Here is a 19,802-nt window from a genome sequence, read left to right on the forward strand (position 1 = left end):
AACTGTTTCAAGCTTCTGCCAAGATAGAATAGCTGAGAGGAAGTCAGTAAAGTATTACCAGAAGTTTCCCCAGCAGGAATGTTTTTCTCCAAGGAGACCTCAGTATCAAAATAAAGAACAACTCATCATGGCTAAAATACTTCAAATGATTTCACAATGGTGAATATTATCATTTTTAGTTGAAGATTTTATTGTCAGATTAATGTTTCTCTATTACACCTGCTATTCTCAGTAGATGTCCATAAACCGCAACAAAAGTACTGATTGATATCTAACCCATATGGAGATACTTATGTGCAGGCATCATCTGGAACTGAATCAAACTTTTCATGGGGATTCAGTGGCTTAAACACAAGCTCCTGGTCCCATTAGCAAGTCCAAAAGTCTCCAACTCATCTGCATGCAGCTGTCACATGACACACAGGGTCTGCAGAAGGCTCTACCCTTCTTCAACAAATTTTTAACTTGTCTGATCAGGCAAGAAAATTTTGTCCTTACTGTTTTATACAGCTGAGATTTTAAGAGTTCTTGGCTGTCACAAATCTATGAAAATAACTCTGAACTACTGCCTTTATGCTTTCTACCCTGACTGTATGAAAATCTGGTCCCCTATATTTTTTTTTCCATAATGCCAGTAGTGACATATAGTTTAACGTATAACTTCTCATCTAAATACTGATGTAATGTTGGTTTTGTAAACATTATTCAGATCATATCTAAATATCTGCAAAAAAATATTCTGTGTAGATTATCTATACATCAAATATTTTTCCCATATTAAAATTCTTTTAAGTGCTGAAAGAGCCATTATTCCTTCCATAAATTTTGGAAAACACTAGTTTGTTTTTTCATTTACAAAAAGACTAAGATCTGTCTTCAGAGGTCATTATGAAACTGAAAACAATCACAAAAAATAATATAAGGAAATATCAAACATATAAATCACCTTTTGAAAATAAACCAGATTTTCTTCAGTAGGAGTAATCATAAGAACAAGAATTCACACATCAAAAATAGTTATTGTTAAGTTCATGAAAATTATGCCTATTATAAAGGGCAATAATAATTATGAAAGAAAATGAGGTTCTAGAAAAATATGTGGTCATCAGAAAAAAAGGGTTTTTCAAACAAAAAAAATTAAAATTAAAATTAAAATCACTACTGGTTTTCAAAATATGTCATCTACAAAACAATATTTTCTTTCATTATTTATCCAACCATCCTCTCAATGACCTAATACGAAAGCCTTTAGTAGGGACTTTAAAAAAGATCTCTATTTTTCATTCCTTACATATCTAGAGAAAGACAATACAATTTTTGCCAACAAAAAACCTACAACTGACACACCATGTCCAATACACAAGCCCTTTCCCTCTTGTAAATGTTTGAATTATGCCTAAAGGAGTTTGTTGCAATTATGCACATATACAAAGTCCTCTAATTATCAGCTTTCTTTGTACATAAATTGTCCTTCAATTTCATCTTTAAGTAAAAATTTGGCAATAGAAATGTTATAATTGGTAATTTGTGATATTTTTTTATTCTTTGTTTCCTAAATGCTTATCACAGGAAATAGCTCTGGAAGCAAGCAACTATTTTTCAAGGAAGAAACTATTTATCTTGACAAGGATTACAATAAGGCTTTTTTTTTTTATTTGGAGGATGAGACCATTGGGGATTTTTGTTGTTGTTGAAAAGAAAATAGACCAAGCCAAACCAAGGGAAAACATGGTAAGCTAGACAGAACTATGACTTTGAAAACCAATTTATCCGAATTTCTGAATAGGTTTTTCAAGTATTGCCATTAGGTTTTAGGTACATTACCACAGATAGCAAGGATTTGGGACTTTCTCCACATGGTCTCAGTCCCAGCTGCTACTGTAAATAAGTTTTAATTGCTAGAGAGTAGAATACCAGGTAGTGTCACATTGGAGGATGACTTCAGAAACAGCTATGGAAAAATGGATTTGAATTTCAATGTTACCTTGGGTAAATTGGGACCTGATTATTCACATTCAACCTTCCGAAAACCAGCAGTAGGATCAGGTAGTTTCACTCAGCAGGCAATGCACAGGAAGGTCTTCACAGTCCACCTTGAGATTGCCATGTCTCACCCATCAGAAAGAAAATCATGATAAGTAACAAGATGCAAAATTTTAGCTGGTGAAAGAAAGCTGATTTAAAGGCTGTCAATAAATAATCAGAAATTGAAGAATTATAATTAAAATGAAAAGGATTAAAAATGAGTGAAGAAAGGTAATATAAAAGGGAACTAAAATAATTAGATATTAAGGAAGATGGAAAAAAAATAGAACATGAAATAAGGTATAAAATATAACAGAGGAGAGGCTAAACTGGAAATAAAAAGCATTCTCTAGTTTTTAATGGGAAATAATCATAGAATGTTAATCTAAAACTCCAGAGGTGCTTGGAAAACCTTGAGAAACTATAAATCAAAGAATGAAGGGAAGATGGAAAGCAGGAAAAGCTGTAGAGGTAGATTTGGTTATGCTTCATGTTCATGCTGAAACTTCACACTTTTTTTCCCAATCAGATTTAGCACATGGGATTTGACTTAATTTTTTTTTTTAATACATGAAAAGTACAGGAATTGTAATTTTTTTGCATGCTCTGATAGCAACTGGTATGTATATAAGCTAGTGCAAAAACCCAAAAAATCCCCCAAAATGACAGCGACAACAAAACCCAAAACCAAAACTAATTATGAGAATGACATAAGTAGACAATAATGAAGGGAATGCTTTAATAGTATAGCTTTTAAGGCAATTTCATTGGTTTCAATGATAATGCAATGGTTTTAGTGCAGTGGCCAAATTTCTTATTATGTGTTGTATTAACTAGTCATATGGAGTAAGTTAAGAATGAGGAGGTAAATTTACTTTTGTTGGTTTAATCCAGACCTTTAACTTCACTGTTTTGCATTTAATAAAATACATTATCAAATAGAAGCGTGACATCTCCTTATGAAAAATGTTTTTATCTACATAAAGGCAAATTAAAGAGCAGGTGGTGGATTTAGAAGAACCTGCATCAACTGTCATTCCATACCATGGAAAGAAATATTCTCATTGTTGGTTAGAGAATATCACAAAGAGTCAAATCCAAAGCTAAGTGAATAATTTCTCCTAGAATTCATAATTACTCATCCAGCGAAGGATTTCATTACGGTGCATCTGGGGTGGGATGAAGCCCTGTGATAGAGAAAAAATGAACACATTTTAAATCTGATTATATGTGAATATTTGAAAATTATATGTACCTTCAAAAATGTATTCTTATTAGAAAATTTTTGAAGCAGCTTCAATATTTTATCCTGTTAATGAATGTAAGAAGGTAAACTCATGACTGCTAAACAAAAATCTCCTGGTGCAATATTTCAAGTATACCATACAAATACTCCTGAAATTCTGCAAGGTGGGTGCCCCACAATAATTACCTATCAAGCTATGCTGACTCCAAGGAAATTGCAATAATTTTTTTCTCCAACCCAGCTATCTGAATTATAATCAGCATACAAGTTCTAAGGCTTTGCAGTTTGGACAGTACTGCAGTCTGACAACACATTGTAAAATAAAGCTTTATTGAGACAGTAGAAAAGACAAGCAACAGCATGCCCATAAGGCAACTTTCACAATCCCTAATAGGAAACACAATCTGTAATAGGATCATAACTGATACCTTGTCTGTGGTGGAGTGCCAGGGACACTTGGTCATCTGGCCACAAGTCAACCATGCAAATATCTTTGGAATCTGAGTAAGAATCGCAGCACCCCTTGGTTCCACCACTGGTTCCACCAATGGGAGTGAGATTTGGGAGAATTGTACATGATGTGAATAACATGGGTGATATCCTGCCTGCAGTCTCTACCATGGTCAAGAGCACAGTGTCATCAGGCTGTCCTATACAGCCAATAGTAGTCAAGAGACAGGCCATCAGAGTCTTACAAGAAAGTGTATATTTGGTAATTGTAATACATAGATCAGCTTGTATTCAAGATGAGCTTTAAATTACCAATTTCTTACTCCAGGATATGTCAAAATGCAGAATAGCAGTTAAAGCCACACAACTCATTTTAATGTATACTTCTGAAGTAGCCATATGTCTAAACACCAGATTTTTAAAGTATTTCATGGCCTCTAGGTAAAAAAGGCACACCTAATACGTTTTTCAAAAACACCCTGGTGTCTAGCTCTCATTGATTTAATCAAGGGTGAAAGACAGGAATTAAATGCCGAAACAGTGATGATAGAATTCCTTTCAGACTGTCTTATATAATTGTCATATCCTGGAGAACAGGGAACTAGCTCATACTTGAAAGAATAAATGTTTTAGTTAATTTTATTATGTTACTTAACGTAAGGTTGCTTAGCTACCACAGTGGTATCTCAGAAAATCCTGCTTCAGGGAGCTTCACTTTTTTTTTTCCTTTTGAACAAACATCCAGAGCAGCACAAACCTCATTGTATATGTCATTTCAGTAATATGTTTTTGCTACCTTCCAAGATCCGTTTCATATTTTCTGTGACTTGTAGTTACAGTACTAATTCAGACTAATGTTTTACCTCTGTGCCACTGATTCGTATTTAGAAGGGTATCCTCACCTTGTGTCCCTGTGAAGCACATGAATCAAGAGAGAACAAGCATTGTATTTTACAGAGGGAGTTGTCTGCCCCCATTAACAACATACAGGAAAGTATTTGAACTACAGACCTTAGGGCACAGCAAAACCCATGTCTCATTTCAAGTCAAGCCAAGGAGACCATATCACAGGGGAACAGCTGGGAGTGTTCCTTAGAGCATCAAGGAGCATGATGTTAGCAAAAGCAGGATGAAAAAAATTAATGAGGCATTTTGGAAAGAAGTCTGTACACTTCTGTATTTTTGCTTGAAAATGATAAGGGAATGGCTTTCGTGAACAATGAGGTTCCCTCCATCTGTGGCTTTCCTTAATAATTTTCCTCTACTGTGAAGGCAGAGACATCCTTCCAGAAGAGGTAGCTAAGGAGGATGTGTGACTCTGCGACATTCTTCAATGCTCAGTAATTTTTTCCTACTCAATCTGAGTGCAGGTCAGTCACTTGGCAATGAAGATAAAATGACACACTGGAAAACTAAATATAGGACTAACTTGAACAATTTATCTTTGTGTATTTAAGGAAAGTATTACCATCAATTTGCACATTAATTAATTCATTTTAAGCAGGTAATGTAGCTACCATTGTCTGTTATACAATTTCTAGCCAAAATGCATATAAATGCTACCCACCCACAAAAAAAAACTCCAACCTCAAAGAAAATACCCTCTACCTGTACAAAACACCCTACACTTTAAATAAGCGATACTGTCTAGTGAAATGGTAAAACAGATGTGTTGCAGAAAAAGGAGTTATCTATCCTTTTCCCCGAATTCCACATCTCTTATTCAAAGAGTTCGCTTTTGATGCATAGGACTGAATCAGGTTTTGAATATTTTGTTCATTAAAATCTCACACTGAATCCATCCCCCTCTAGAAAAATAGTAATAATTACAATAATAATAATGTTAAACTTTAAAAGATCCAAAGCTTACTTTGGTCAAGAAGCCAATAAAAAACCTTTATTTTCCTGAAGGAAAACATATCTTTAGCACTCCAAATGACAGGATCATTTTTGACAGGTCATTTTGTGGTCAATGTTACTAAAGAAATCATGAGATTACTCCAACAGCTCATTATACTCTGGTAATGTGGCAATCCCCATGAGCTCCTGCATGCAATAAAATTCTGGATGGTGAGTCTGCTAGATTTACTGTACACACTAATCCAGACCACCTCTGTGGGTTTTGAAGAAACAGCACTGTTTTTGCCATCACCATTAGCCTACCCAAAGCAGGACACTTCTATACTACCTCTCCATACTCACTGCCTTCCCTCTGTACTACTGCTCAGCTCTTTGCATTTTCTATTCATTTGAACTGCAGATTAGGGCAATTTTGCACTAGGTAGTCAATTTATTTCTCAATTTTTAATGGAGCAAATTTACCTAATTAATTTAAAAAGCTCTCAGATCAATTACAAACCAATGGATGAAAAACATTCGTCTGATTCTGCAACAGTACTGGAAGTGTTTGAAAACTGCCAGCAAATATCCTCTGTTATTGTACCAAAATTTTATGGCGAGGAGTATAGTCAAATGTACATGATCCAAAGTCTGCATGAAATCAACAAGAACTTGCAAGATCATCTAGAAAGAGAAATATTCTGAAGGAAAAAAAAAAAAACCTACAAACTGCCTGAAAGAACTGGAAATTGATTTCTTGCATCTTTTTCATAACTTTTCTCCACACTAGATGACTGCCTGTTACCTTAACCTATGTTTCATTTTTTCAGGTTCATTTCAGCTTTAATGATCCCTTTTTAAGCCTTTTAATAGAAAATCTATTTTTGGAGTATTAAGAACCACCTGCTTCAATTGTTCTGTGGGATGAAGGTAAACATTTTGAAAGATCCTTTTGCTCCATTTTGTAATTTATGCCTTCCTCTGATTCTCACATTTCTCCTTACTGTTGTTTTGCTTAACCTTGTCCTTTTTCAAGTCTTAAACCTGGCTCTATCCAAACATTGATTTTCTGAGCTCCTTTATTCCTTCCTCCATCACATGCCTTCCTCAGCTCTGGCCTCAAGCATCTTTCCCATCACCTCTTTTCAGATCACTTCAATTTGGCTTTGTTCTTTGGATCTACAGGATTTTCCTGTCAGAGCTGAGAATGCATGATCCAACTGTAACTAAGTGTGCTAAGGTAATGCTATGCTTTTTTTGCTTCATGAACTATATAAATTACAATTGCCAACCCAAACTTCTCCTCCATAATTTTAGATCTGTCTGAAAGGACTCCAGCTCTACATGAAACAGCAATCTGCAGTGTGTTTCATACTCTTAAGTATCTGTGTCCAGATTGCGAAATTTCATATCTTTGGTCTGTCTGCACAGCAGCTAGAGGATTTGGTGATTGCAACACAGTGATACACCTGAGTTAGCTTTACATAGGTACTGCAAAGAACAATAGCAAAAGCATGGACTTCAACACATGAAGGTAAAAGTCCACAAGAAATCTGTTTATATTTCCTTGAGGGACTGAGTCATGCTATCTCTTCTGGGCAAATAGAGCCCAAACTAGCTAGATTGAAGCCAGAGAAGGTAGCTGCTTAAATTTTACTTCAGAGTCCCAAAGTGGGCATAGCCTAGGAAAGAATTATAAGAATTATATGTTGTTATTAAATCAAAGTCATAGTTAATAAACATAAGTGTTTCATTATTACAGTAAAAAATACACTGAAAGTAAAAAATAATAAATAGATTCCAAGGTGCTAAGTAGATGCATCTAAGGTCACATAAAATTATATTATATTATATTAGTGGAAAAATACTATGTGATCATTAATGAGTATAAATGATTAATCATTAATGAGAATTAATGAGTATTGTAACAAACCCCTGTAAAGAGGCAGAGTTAAGATTACTTGAAGAGGCTTCCTCGCCATTTCCTAACACAGATTCTTAACTATATAACTTTAAGGTTTTCTAGAACAGGAGGCTAGGGGAATCTTTCTTTCCTTCTCACATTCTTTTCCTTTTGACATTTTCTTTTCTTTTCTTTTCTTTTCTTTTCTTTTCTTTTCTTTTCTTTTCTTTTCTTTTCTTTTCTTTTCTTTTCTTTTCTTTTCTTTTCTTTTCTTTTCTTTTCTTTTCTTTTCTCTTCTTTTCTTTTCTTTTCTTTTCTTTTCTCTTCTTTTCTTTTCTTTTCTTTTCTTTTCTTTTTCTTTTCTTTTCTTTTCTTTTCTTTTCTTTTCTTTTCTTTTCTTTTCTTTTCTTTTCTTTTCTTTTCTTTTCTTTTCTTTTCTTTTCTTTTCTTTTCTTTTCTTTTCTTTTCTTTTCTTTTCTTTTCTTTTCTTTTCTTTTCCTTTCCCTTTCCCTTTCCCTTTCCCTTTCCCTTTCCCTTTCCCTTTCCCTTTCCCTTTCCCTTTCCCTTTCCCTTTCCCTTTCCCTTTCCCTTTCCCTTTCCCTTTCCCTTTCCCTTTCCCTTTCCCTTTCCCTTTCCCTTTCCCTTTCCCTTCCCTTCCCTTCCCTTCCCTTCCCTTCCCTTCCCTTCCCTTCCCTTCCCTTCCCTTCCCTTCCCTTCCCTTCCCTTCCCTTCCCTTCCCTTCCCTTCCCTTCCCTTCCCTTCCCCTTCCCCTTCCCCTTCCCCTTCCCCTTCCCCTTCCCCTTCCCCTTCCCCTTCCCCTTCCCCTTCCCTTTTCCTTTTCCTTTTCCTTTTCCTTTTCCTTTTCCTTTTCCTTTTCCTTTTCCTTTTCCTTTTCCTTCTTTCCTTGGTTAGAAATTGCATCCAGGTATGAAAATCCTATACTTAAAAAGAATTCTCATCTTGTTTATACATGGAAAGACCAAGCACACTCTAAAACCAGCTTATTTTGTTTTTTTCCAGCACTTTCAGTGCTTCATACCACAAATAAATCAGGAAGGGTTTTGTTCTCACACACAGAGCAAAATCTAAAATCCCATTCCTTCAGTACTCATTAGCAAAGAAAATAAGAGAAATATGATAAACAATATTATCTTTTACACTAAGGAAGTGAGTTGAATTTTTTTTTAGTGATGACAGTGTTTGGCATTTTCTATACATCACATAAAAAATATATTATTCAAAGACACTGAATATTTATTTAAAATTATAGGACAAAAACTGTAGGTTTATTGGCAATGTAGTATTTGTTTCCCTAGTCATGTGCTGACATTGACAATCATAGATGGTGTTTAGTTTCTGTTACTTTAGGACTTGCTTCTATGATGCTGAACACTTCTGTCATTAAAGTGAGGAAAACAAAAAGACAACAGTTTACAAAAGCATTCAGATGTCAATGATTAATAAGCATTTCCAGTAAAGTTTATAATAACTGTAAACTTCAGGCATTATACAGAGTCACAGACTCATAGAATCATGGAATAGTTTGGTTTGGAAGGGGCACCTAAAGTTCAACAACTCCAACGTCTCTTCCATGAGTAGCAACATCTTCAACTAGATCAGATTGCTCAGAACCCCATCCAGTCTGATTTGACCATTTCCAGGAATGGGGCATATATAATCTTTCCAGGGAACCTGCTCCACTCTTTCAGCAACATCATTGTAAAAAGTCCTGTCCTCATACCAAGTTTGAATAGTGTCAAGAGATGGATGTAAAAAGAACTGTTTTGCACTCTTCATTTCACTGGTTTCCCAAAGGCTTGTCATGGGAACCATACTTCACATGTCCTTTTCCATAAATGAAGAAAATCATGTATGTGTAGCTATAATCCTCCACCACTTAGTGATGGAGCCTGGCAAGGGGTTTTTCAGGTGTTTTCCCTGTGTTCCATACCATGTTCACATATTACCCTGTTTAATAACCAAAGGTCATCAAATGTAAGGAAAGAATATTATCCCAACACTGTTGAACAAAATAAACATTTCTCAAGCCATATTCCAGCTCTTGAAACCATTGCTAGCTGGGGAATTTTATGCACTTGAGCAATTCAAAATTTCATTGAGATTAATCTTTTGCAATTATAGCAAAATTTTCAAGAATTGCTTCCAATCACAGCTCTTTAACCTGACTTTGCACATCTGCCTAGCTCCTGAGAACATTTAACTCTGATTAATGGTAGCAAATCAAAGCTTGAGATGTCTCATATTTTAAACTCAGATAAATATGAAGGAGATGGAACACCACTAGTGTCCTCACAAACCAACAACAAACGGCATCATCTCCACTAAGAGACACTTCCAGGGAACATTCACAGCTATTATTTAGACAAGTTTCTGATTAAACAGATAAAAAAATGCAATAGTAGAAAGGTTGTCTGTGTTTATTAAAAATCAGGTTTCCTGTTAGGCTATTAATTAATTTATTCTGCATTTCTAAACAGCTATTACATTGCAATAAATTTCAAAGGCCCTTAACTGGACTGAGTTTCAACCATTTTTAGAAACACAAAACTGAGCTATTAGTTCCTCTTTCAGATCCCTCCTAAATACCCAGTCCTAAGCCCAAAATTTTTCATATTGACTGAATCTGGAACACATGGATAAAACACTTAATCCCTTTGAAAAAATATTAATATGAAATTAAGATTTCCTTAGTGACTGACAGGCTACCCAAACTTCATTCCTTGAAGAAACGATGAGTGCGATTCTACATTGCCAGAGAGTGGCTGCATGCTAAATGAGTGTAATAGATGCCTTTGCAACAATGACATACTGGTAAGAAATATTTGGTATTTTTAGCACATGATTTCTTGGCTGCATTCATCTGTAATGGTGGTGACCAGCTGGGTGGTTGGTGTTGAGCCTTCAATCAAATTTTATAAATAAAGATGATAGCAGACACTGATTAGAAAAAAGGAGCATGAACTGAGTTTCTCCAGCAACATCACTGGATTATGTGATGCTGCACCAAGTGGAGTAATTCCACTCACTCTTCACATGCCCACATTCCTGAAGATGAGTGTTTTAAACACATCATGGGGAAGACAGATGGCAGAGGATCTGGTTGGTGGTGTTATTTAACTTATCTAAAAGTTTGGGCTTTTTTTTTTTTTTTACAAGTTTATCTTTGTCAAGCAATTAGAGTGTGGATCATACAGCACTTGGTAAAATGAATTTCATCCCTGGAGTATAAAGCTATGCAGCTATGTAATGATATATTTGAACTTTTTACAAAAGACTAGATACACCATTTTGCTAGTCAGCTGTAGAATTTCACAGGGACTTTTTAGGCCCTGCACTTACAATTACAGAAGTTTCTCACACACTTAAATGCATTGCTTTCCTTATGCTAAATATAGCATTCACTGTAGTGACTCATAATTACTTTAAGATCTTAAATGTGGTTAGTTCTATCTTTTGTCCCTGCAGAAAATATGAACAAGTCTGCAGGGGGAGAAAGGAATGTAAGAGAAAATGTTTCATAATTTACTTTATTTAAAAAGATATATAATACCTTTCTATTGAAAATTCCAATTTATTTTAATTAATAATATATATAATATCTTTCTATTAAAAATTCCAACATTTTAATTAATATTTATTTTAATGTGTTTGTTTTGGTTTTGTTTATTTCAATCTACTAATCACAGAAATACAGAAATACATGGACAGGAGTAACAACTCCCTTCTTGACAAGCTGGGCATTTAATACAGAGTATGAAATTTGTCTCTCTTCTCTCTTCTTCACCTATGAAGCTTCTTTGTCTTCTCAGAAGACACTTTCTCTTAATTTCATATTTGGTTTTCCATAGATTTTTCATTTTAATTCATTTGTGAATAACATCAGTCATAAATCTGTTTATATATACACCTTAATAGTTTTTCTTGTCTCGATGGACATTATGTAGGTATTTATCTGCAGGTGCCTGGTGTGTGAATACCAACATAGCTGAACATGTATAGTGCTGTGCATGCCGTGTTTCTTCAAATGTTATTCATAAATATGTTTTTTCCTCACCGATATACAAGATATTCTATTTTCCTTTCTCTTTGGCAGATCTATATAGCTAAAATGGGATAACTTCAGAGAATCTGATACTTTTTGCTGTATTGGCCAGCAAAGTTCCCAAACTAATACCTATTCAAAGTTTAAGCTATTGTACAGTGTTTATTTACATGTGAGACTGTGGACTAGACATAGTTAATACTTCTTAGACATTCACTGAAGTTCTGAATTCAGTAAATTCGGACATTACCATCTCAAAAACATCCTTTGATTTAAATGTCTTAAATTCTCAGTTTTGCGTTTTAGTCCCCGTGTGGTGCAGGCTCCTAAAATTTACTTTTACTCAAATTCCAACACTTAACATTGTCACAAACACTCTGGCAAGCATTTAAAAGTAGACTGATCTCTTTGAATTCCAATTTTAAAACATGCTTATGGCCCTGAGATCTGTATCTCTGTAACCTGTTCAAAGACTTTACCATGCTACTGAGCAAGATGATTCAAATCCTGATTTCCAGATAAGACTATGAAGGATTTGTGAACAAGTTTGCCTGTGCCTAGTCTCTAGTCACGTAGATTTGCTCACCATGTGCCTAATGTAGAATGAGAGTGTTCAAGCCAGGGACTTGCTAATGCAAAATTTTTCTGCAGTAGCGAGAGCAAGGCCTGGATTCCCCCCAGTCAGGCAAGGTTCTCTTGCAGGTGCAGTGTTCATGCTGCTACTTGCTAGCACACCTTCTGTCTGAATCTTACATCATTTACACATTGACTGAAACAGAAGAATCAAGCAGTGTAGCACAGTCCCGAACTAAATTTTTTTTGATGTTTAGTATATGCATCTGCAGAACTTTAAGATATCATTTGAAACCCCTCAGAATGAAAAAAAAATTAGAACTCATCACTGCCACTTTCTTGGGCCAACAATCTAGACCCTGTATTAGTATGCAAGAGGAAGGCAAAACCTCATTTTTGGCTTAATTCAAAGACAGAAACAGTACTTGTCTGAAAAGAGAAAAACTAGTGCTGAAGTTCATGAAGCTTATCCATAAATATAGCTTATGCAAGTATCTACAGATAGATACCAAACACTGAGAAAAAGAAAACTTCTTAGACATCTATTTTTCTGTAGTTTTACTTTTTAAACTCAATCATCTCATTAATTGTCAACTTTCTCAGGGCACTGCTGTCACAATTCCATAAACTGAGCAGTCTCTATGTACACTCTTGTGAATCTGACCAAATAATTTAACCTTCTATATTTAAATTAACTTTTAACTCTTGGGTACCATGATAGTGACAAAGTGCTCTTCCAGTTGCATGCCATGTCATAGAGAGTGTTGAAACAATTCTCTGTTGATAGTTGATAATAGAACATATTTCAACAAAACATTACTTTCTATTTCAGCAGAATCTATACGCAAAATCTTACATTTTTTGTTTCATCATTTACCTTTGTCTTTGCAATTGACTATTACAATTGAAAAAATCATTATTAACATCACAAAGTAAATCTGAAATTTTATTTGGTTCATTGTTAAAAAAGCAGTACATATTTCCTCTGTTTTGTTCACTTTAACTCCCATTGGGCTTTACACTTAAAATGGCTTTACCCAGTATGGCCTAAAAACTGCAAAGAGAGCAATCCATGCATGATATGTTTTTAAAAGGCCAAAGTCTTTTCATCAGCAAATGAAAAGAGAGGGCAAAAAGAGAGAGAGAGAGGATAGAAAGTGGCAAACAATTAGGCAGATTATGATTTAACAGGAAGATTTAGAAGACCAGATCATTTTCATATGAGATTCAACAGAAGGATCTGAATTCCTTCTGAAGACATGAGATTGTTTCAAAAATGGTCTCTGCTAGGTAGTCAACTGATCTCACTGAGCATGGTACAGGGGCTGGGATAGGATGATGGAAACAGCCTTTATTCTCTGTTTTGAAAGTTGTTCAGAACATGGTGATTTTTTTATTGACAGTTTTAAATAGTATGGCAAAGGTTCTTATTAGGAGATTATAATCTGGACCACCTAATTTGATATTTCTAATCTTACAATTCTTTTGCTAAAATGGAAATAATTCGTTGTGCAAATGAAACATTAAAACGAGTTAGACATTTTATGTTTGACAACTACTTTGTGAACAGATGCAGAGAAAATGACTGAAAATCTATCGAGACTATTTCTTGCATTTCTTTATATGTTGTTTGAATATACAAACTTCCAAAAAAAACATGGAAATACTCAGTTCAGCCTGATATGTTTGACTTTGGCAACTGTGGCAGGATATACTAGATTTCATTGGGAAACTGGGATATTCTTCTTCTTGAGTTACTAAATTTCTATATCAAAACCTTCAAGGCCTGAAGTTTTAAGCTTTAAATTATTCATCGTTATTTAAAGAGAATGTAGCTGTTTCAAGAGTGACTCTTACCTACCTGAGATTTAATGAAAGGAAAAATGACTCACTTGCAGAGAGGAGGAAGTATTTCAGTGTCAAGTTGTTATCATCTTTTCAACATCATTTATTTTGATCTTAAATTTTAAACAGTAAGTAGCTGCAAAAAATGAATAAAGGGGTGGGAAGCCAGGTGATCTGTTCAAAAGTGCATGAGAAAGTTACTTGAAAATCTTACACTGATTGCATCAAGAGAAAATTAGATATTTATTGTATCAAGACAAATGGAAAGTGCCTAATAAATTAGTGGTCAAATTGTGGAAGGATTTTTTATGGCTCAATTGTTTTTTTTAAATTATTTTTTGACTGAAAAAGAAACACATTTTGTTCTCATTCTAAAAGTATTTTTTGTTTGTAAAAAATTGATGCATAAATTTCTCTGTGATTAAAATTGAAACACAAGAATCTTCTGAACTCTAAAAATTAGTCATACCTATCTGAAGAGCATAATTTTCTCAGCAGTAGGTCACAGAAGCACAGAATTTGGCTGTGATTTCATTCATTCATTTCTTCCAGGAAAGCTGAATTATTCCTGCTAAAGCTACTACTTCATTAACATCTTACATACATGCATTGGGATTTTTTTTTTTTTTTACGTAGTTACATTAAACATCAAGGTGCATAAATTGCAAAGAAATTGCCTGACATTCCTGAATTGCCTGAAATTGCCTGACTTGGTTATTTCAAAACAGAAAGAAGGAGCAAAAGTTTTGTGTTTTCTATGAGGCAAACATGGAAGTATGTGTTTATAAAGAAGGCCAAACAACATCAGCATGTGTGATAGTGCAGTCTAAACTCTTTCTATGAGATATAATGTTCAGCTTTTAGAGACACACTATGCAGGATGCAATAATGCTGTTAAATCTGGAGGTCCATAGTGCAAGATGATAAATTAAAAACATAAATAGAAGTTTACTGTGTTCTTATAGATACTTTTTCATGGGAGAAAACTAGTGAAGTTCATGTTCTCATTTTAAACAGAATTTCCATTATGATACTGAGAAACACTTAGCTGTTTCTCAGTTCAAATCACCAGTGTAATTTGCCAGATCTGCAAATATCTTGTGGTAAAAATTCTTAATGCTGATCTCTCAATAAAATCTAGGTCAATTTCAAATAAGCAAATCTTAAGAGAAATGAACCAATTAATGTTGGCAACAATTAGTGTACTCTGTAATAATTGACATGTATGAGAATCTCCTTAAAAATTATTCTGTCTTGGAAGTTGAAAATTTTTTCTCAGCAAGATACCAACAAACACACAGGGGGATACTTGTGAAAGGTACTGGTAATTTCTTTGCAATGGAAAGAAATTAATCAAAACCAACCATTTACTTTATTGGATGTTCATTTTCACAGAAAATGAAATAATTTATCCCATTATCCAGATTAAAAAAAGTGAAATGTGTTCTAAAAAATTTAAGATTTAGTATTATATTAGATTTATTTTATTAAGAACTTGTCATTCTAGAGATCAAATTTTGCCTCATCCATCTACTTAAACATCTGATTTCTTTGCACTTCTGATATTCTCACAATTATGAATCTGTTGGCAGCTTAGACAATACACAATGGGCAGGTGATTTCTGATATGGAGCAACACAGCAAAAGTATAGAATCTAGTAGTTGAGGACCCACCAGACTGTGACATCATTGCAAAAAGCTCCAATTCTTATTGTGAATATTTGATGATTTTTACCATTTCAATCAATCACTGATATCTACCTGGGTTGTTCCTCTTTGTTCATAATTGTTCTATTTCTTTTTCCTGTCATCAAAAGCACATGTGCACGCATGCACACACACACACACGCACAAAACCCATTACAAAAGGGGTAGTCATCAGTTAGGATTTCTTTCCCAGTTCAGTGAGATCAGGTCTACTAAGTTAGATGGGTTTCATCCATTAGTGTTCTTGCTGGTCTTATTCATGCATGTATTTTTAATGTAAAGTCTAAAATTGATATGTACATCAGGAAGGGATAATGATTCCATTTTTTGATACTAATACAGCACATGTCTATTGATGCAGTAAATGTACAGTTAAAGATATTTTGTGATAGAAATATATTTGAAGCTTTTGACCTGCTGTACTCAAGGTCTATTGTTAGACAAAATTTCTTTCACTTTACTATAAAAGGAAGCTGGGAAATAAGCCTGTCATTTTGGCCTTCATTATTTCCAACTGCTTAAGCAAGTCCAGTCACATAACAGGAATGTAAATCCTGGGAAAAGAATGAAGTGGTAGTAATTAATGAGCTTGAAGTTTCTTTCACTCAGAAAAAAATGCACTCATCAGTAGGGACTATATTCCCTTACACTGCTTGTCTGAATAGTTGTATATTAAATATGTAACATATATTTGACCTATTGGTTTTCAGTATGAACTCAAAAAAAGTAGCTTTTTTTTTGGCATTAGGAATTCACGGGAGAATCTCTTGGCAGAGAAGCTGGCAGCCATGGATGACATACTAACCAAATTAAAGGCCAATATTGAATCAATACATTTGTTAAATCAACATATAAAAATAGTGAGAAGGAGAGCAGAGACCAGAGACTGTTAGTAAAAGCATATAGTCACAATCTATTTACATGACTATATTAGAAAAAATATCAAATATTTGTGAATATATATGAGTAAAAAATGGTATGTTTTGAGTCAAAAGGCAGAGTCTGATGTTGATGTAATTTTTCTATTCCCTGGAAATGGTTCACAAAAGAATCAAAAGAAATAACAAAGAATGTATGACTTAACTACAAAGTACTCTTTGTATTTTGCTATAGCAATGAATTTCAAGTACTGCAGCAAGCCCCACAGTGAAAGTTATAATTTCTTCTTACAAACTTTTAAATACCATATTCCCAGCTGTTGGGATCAAAAGAATATCTTGCATTTCTAATCTTAATATTTTATATTTAAAAACACATTGATTCCCCTTAGACTACTTAAATGAATAACAAAGACTATCTTCTATCATCTCTTACCATTGCAGTCCATGTCAGCTTTAAACACTCAGTAGTATAACAGAGCTTTTAGAACAAAATTTGGTAATACCAGGAAAAGAAAAAATATAGAATATAATCCTAGTAAAAACACTTTTTTTTTTTTTTTTATATGGAGCCACTATTTTTCTTTGACTAAAAAAAAGATGATAGAAGCAACCACTGATAGTGACTGATCATGAAAAGAAACCCCAGGAGCATAGACACACTATAAAAAGATCTAGGAGGAAGTCATTATGCTGTTGAGGGAATAAGAAATTTAAGTCAGAGTTGTGAAATGTTCTCATTATAGGTCATCTCAGTAATTATCTGACATCTACAGATGGAGTCACTTCTTAATCAAAAGAATGAATCATTACTGATATTGATTCAGACCAAGATGTTTGAAATAATGAGTCCAGTAACTCAAGTATAAATTTCGAGGTAATTTCAGCAACTTCTTAGCAAAAGTTTCAGACTAAATAATAATGAAATATCTTATTATATTGCATAATAATGATAAGAAAATGGCCAGAAGAGTGAGAACTAAACTACCCTGTCATAATCTGCATTTTAAGACTTAAACAAAAGAAAAGAAAAAAAGAGGTCACTGATATTTACCATCCCATGAACACTACAGCTTAATTAGTATCTACAAGCACAGAAGATTGCTTTCTCTTGAGTACAATATCTGTAGCTGGCACTGCTATTATATTTAAGGATGTGCAAGTATTTACTTTAGAAATCTTTTTTCAGCTGTTCATCATTTGACTGTGAAAAGCGCCTTGAATAGCATGCAATGTCTCAAGAACTATAAAAAGTTCTAAGAATACACTTAAATATCTAGAATAAAAGTAAAAAAAAAAAAAAACCCAAAGAGGTAACTGCAATTATTGACAGTGCACATTTTTAGACAAACACTTTATTTCAAAAACCGGCTCCTTGGTAGGTGTTTATTTACTATGGTAAAAGCAGCAATGCCAAAACCATTGCTGAATAGACAGGAAGGGAGAGACAGCTTCTTGTCCCCAGAGACAGTCACTTCAGGGCAGCATTGCCTTATGTTTAGAAGTTGCAGTTGACCATCATGTCACTGTTCTGTGAATACACAGAAAACACTTTCTCATCTCTGTGACACCTTTCATGAACCCAGTAATGACATTGGCTGAAATCCATCCTTATCTGGGAGACCAGTCCTCCAGAGCCTGAAATGTAAGTAGGTACTGGGTCATCAAATCTAGTCCCTCACAAGGATGCCTCTCATTGTCAGTCATCACAGCCAACATGGGAATTCTACTCATGAGTCCCCTAAGACTAAGAAGTTCAAGTTATGTAATAAATGATTTCCCATATACATAGAGGGCCACTCAGGGATAGTTACAAGTGTAATTAGTGTAATTACTCCCTTTCTAATCTTTGTTTTATTCTACTATCCAGTGTCAATGGATATAATATCCCTTTTTTATTTTCTAAAGCTTTTATTATTTTGTAAGTTGTACTCTTATATCACTTAAACTGGCCATAGGCAGGTTTACTTTTAGGACTGACTTCTTGATGACATATGGCATTTTGAGTAAGAGGCCAACCTACCTTGGCCTTTACCGAAACTTGTTCCCATTGCTTTGATTCATGGTGTTACTGCCAGGCAAATCTGTTCCTTTAGTCCATTGACATTCAATCCTGTGAATCTTAATGTTAGATACTATTTTTCTAGAATCTAGAAAAGTACTCATTCATACAATATATATAATCTTGGCTAGGTTGCACCACTTTGTAGTGTACTTGCTGTTAGCATACATTGATCTTTTCAATACAGTATTTTACCATTAAAAAAAGTAATGTCTTCTTTCAGAAACAATCTTGCTTGAGTAAGTAAACAGCTCTTTTAGTCACAGCACAGAAGAAAGACACACCCACTTCTCCAAATTGCACTTGTTTAAAAGACAACATACTCTTAAAAAGCTTAGAATGTAACCTCCAATTTTCTAGAGAAAGCCATGTGAAATCTATGGTGAAAGCTACATTGTGATCAACAATCATAATTAGCGTGATAAAATACAAGTTGGACTGTAAGCACCTGTGAACATTTGTACATAAAAAACATTCTAATATTCAGAAAGATAGTAAAGGAAGTGGTAAGGCTGAAATAAACAAAAGGATGTCATATCTGTTGTGTATTTTTGGTATCATGTTTAGTCTCTCTGAAGAAGTAAAACCAGGAAATTTTTTTCAAGTCAGTTGAGATATTCATGCATGGAATATTTTTAAAACACATCATCCATAAAATATGACAAGGAGTTTTAAATTATAGTGACCTGCTAAGTTTGAAAGAATATATGAATTCAAAGCAGAACAGGTTCTTCCTAACTCTGACAGGGAAAAGATACTGCTTTGATTTTCTTCTTGAGATGTCAGGACAGAAAATACATTAACAATATGGAAAAGAGAGAAGGTTTCAAGGTCACCAAAGCCCTGGTGTGGAAGCAGTGTTGTGCTGCTGCAGTCACATCCCTGCTGGGTGAACTTGGAGAACTAGACTTCTAAGAGCAAGGAATGAGATCCCACCTTGAACAAAGCAGAGGGGGAAGTCATAATGTGAGAGAGGACAAAGACTAAACCTGCATGGGCAGGCAATGCTGTCAGTCTCACGTCACCCTGCTGCATGAGCATCACTAGTGAAACTTGGCACATGTCATTCAGGATGTGATATCTTCTACCGCAAAGCAAATACTGAGGCACTCATTCAGAAATGTAGAGGGGCAGAAATGCAGCCTGACAGAAATGAGAAGTGCCCCAAAGAATCTTAAAAACTCTCCAGTCATATAGTTTCAATCAAGTAT

The 19,802-nt window shown here is 34.5% G+C and overlaps 1 long non-coding RNA gene across 1 annotated transcript in view; it reads right to left on the minus strand.

Moving 5' to 3' along the window:
* LOC113460453 (uncharacterized) overlaps positions 1–19,802 on the minus strand; it is a 117,220-nt gene that overhangs the window by 8,365 nt on the left and 89,053 nt on the right. The window contains exons 2-3 of the long non-coding RNA XR_012577252.1: positions 3,070–3,212; positions 1,985–2,109 (exon numbers count right to left, since the gene is read on the minus strand). This is a non-coding gene — a long non-coding RNA (uncharacterized LOC113460453). The remainder of the gene's footprint in view (positions 1–1,984; positions 2,110–3,069; positions 3,213–19,802) is intronic.

The sequence above is a fragment of the Zonotrichia albicollis genome, chromosome 1, assembly GCF_047830755.1.
Source record: "Zonotrichia albicollis isolate bZonAlb1 chromosome 1, bZonAlb1.hap1, whole genome shotgun sequence".
Taxonomy (NCBI): Eukaryota; Metazoa; Chordata; class Aves; order Passeriformes; family Passerellidae; genus Zonotrichia; species Zonotrichia albicollis.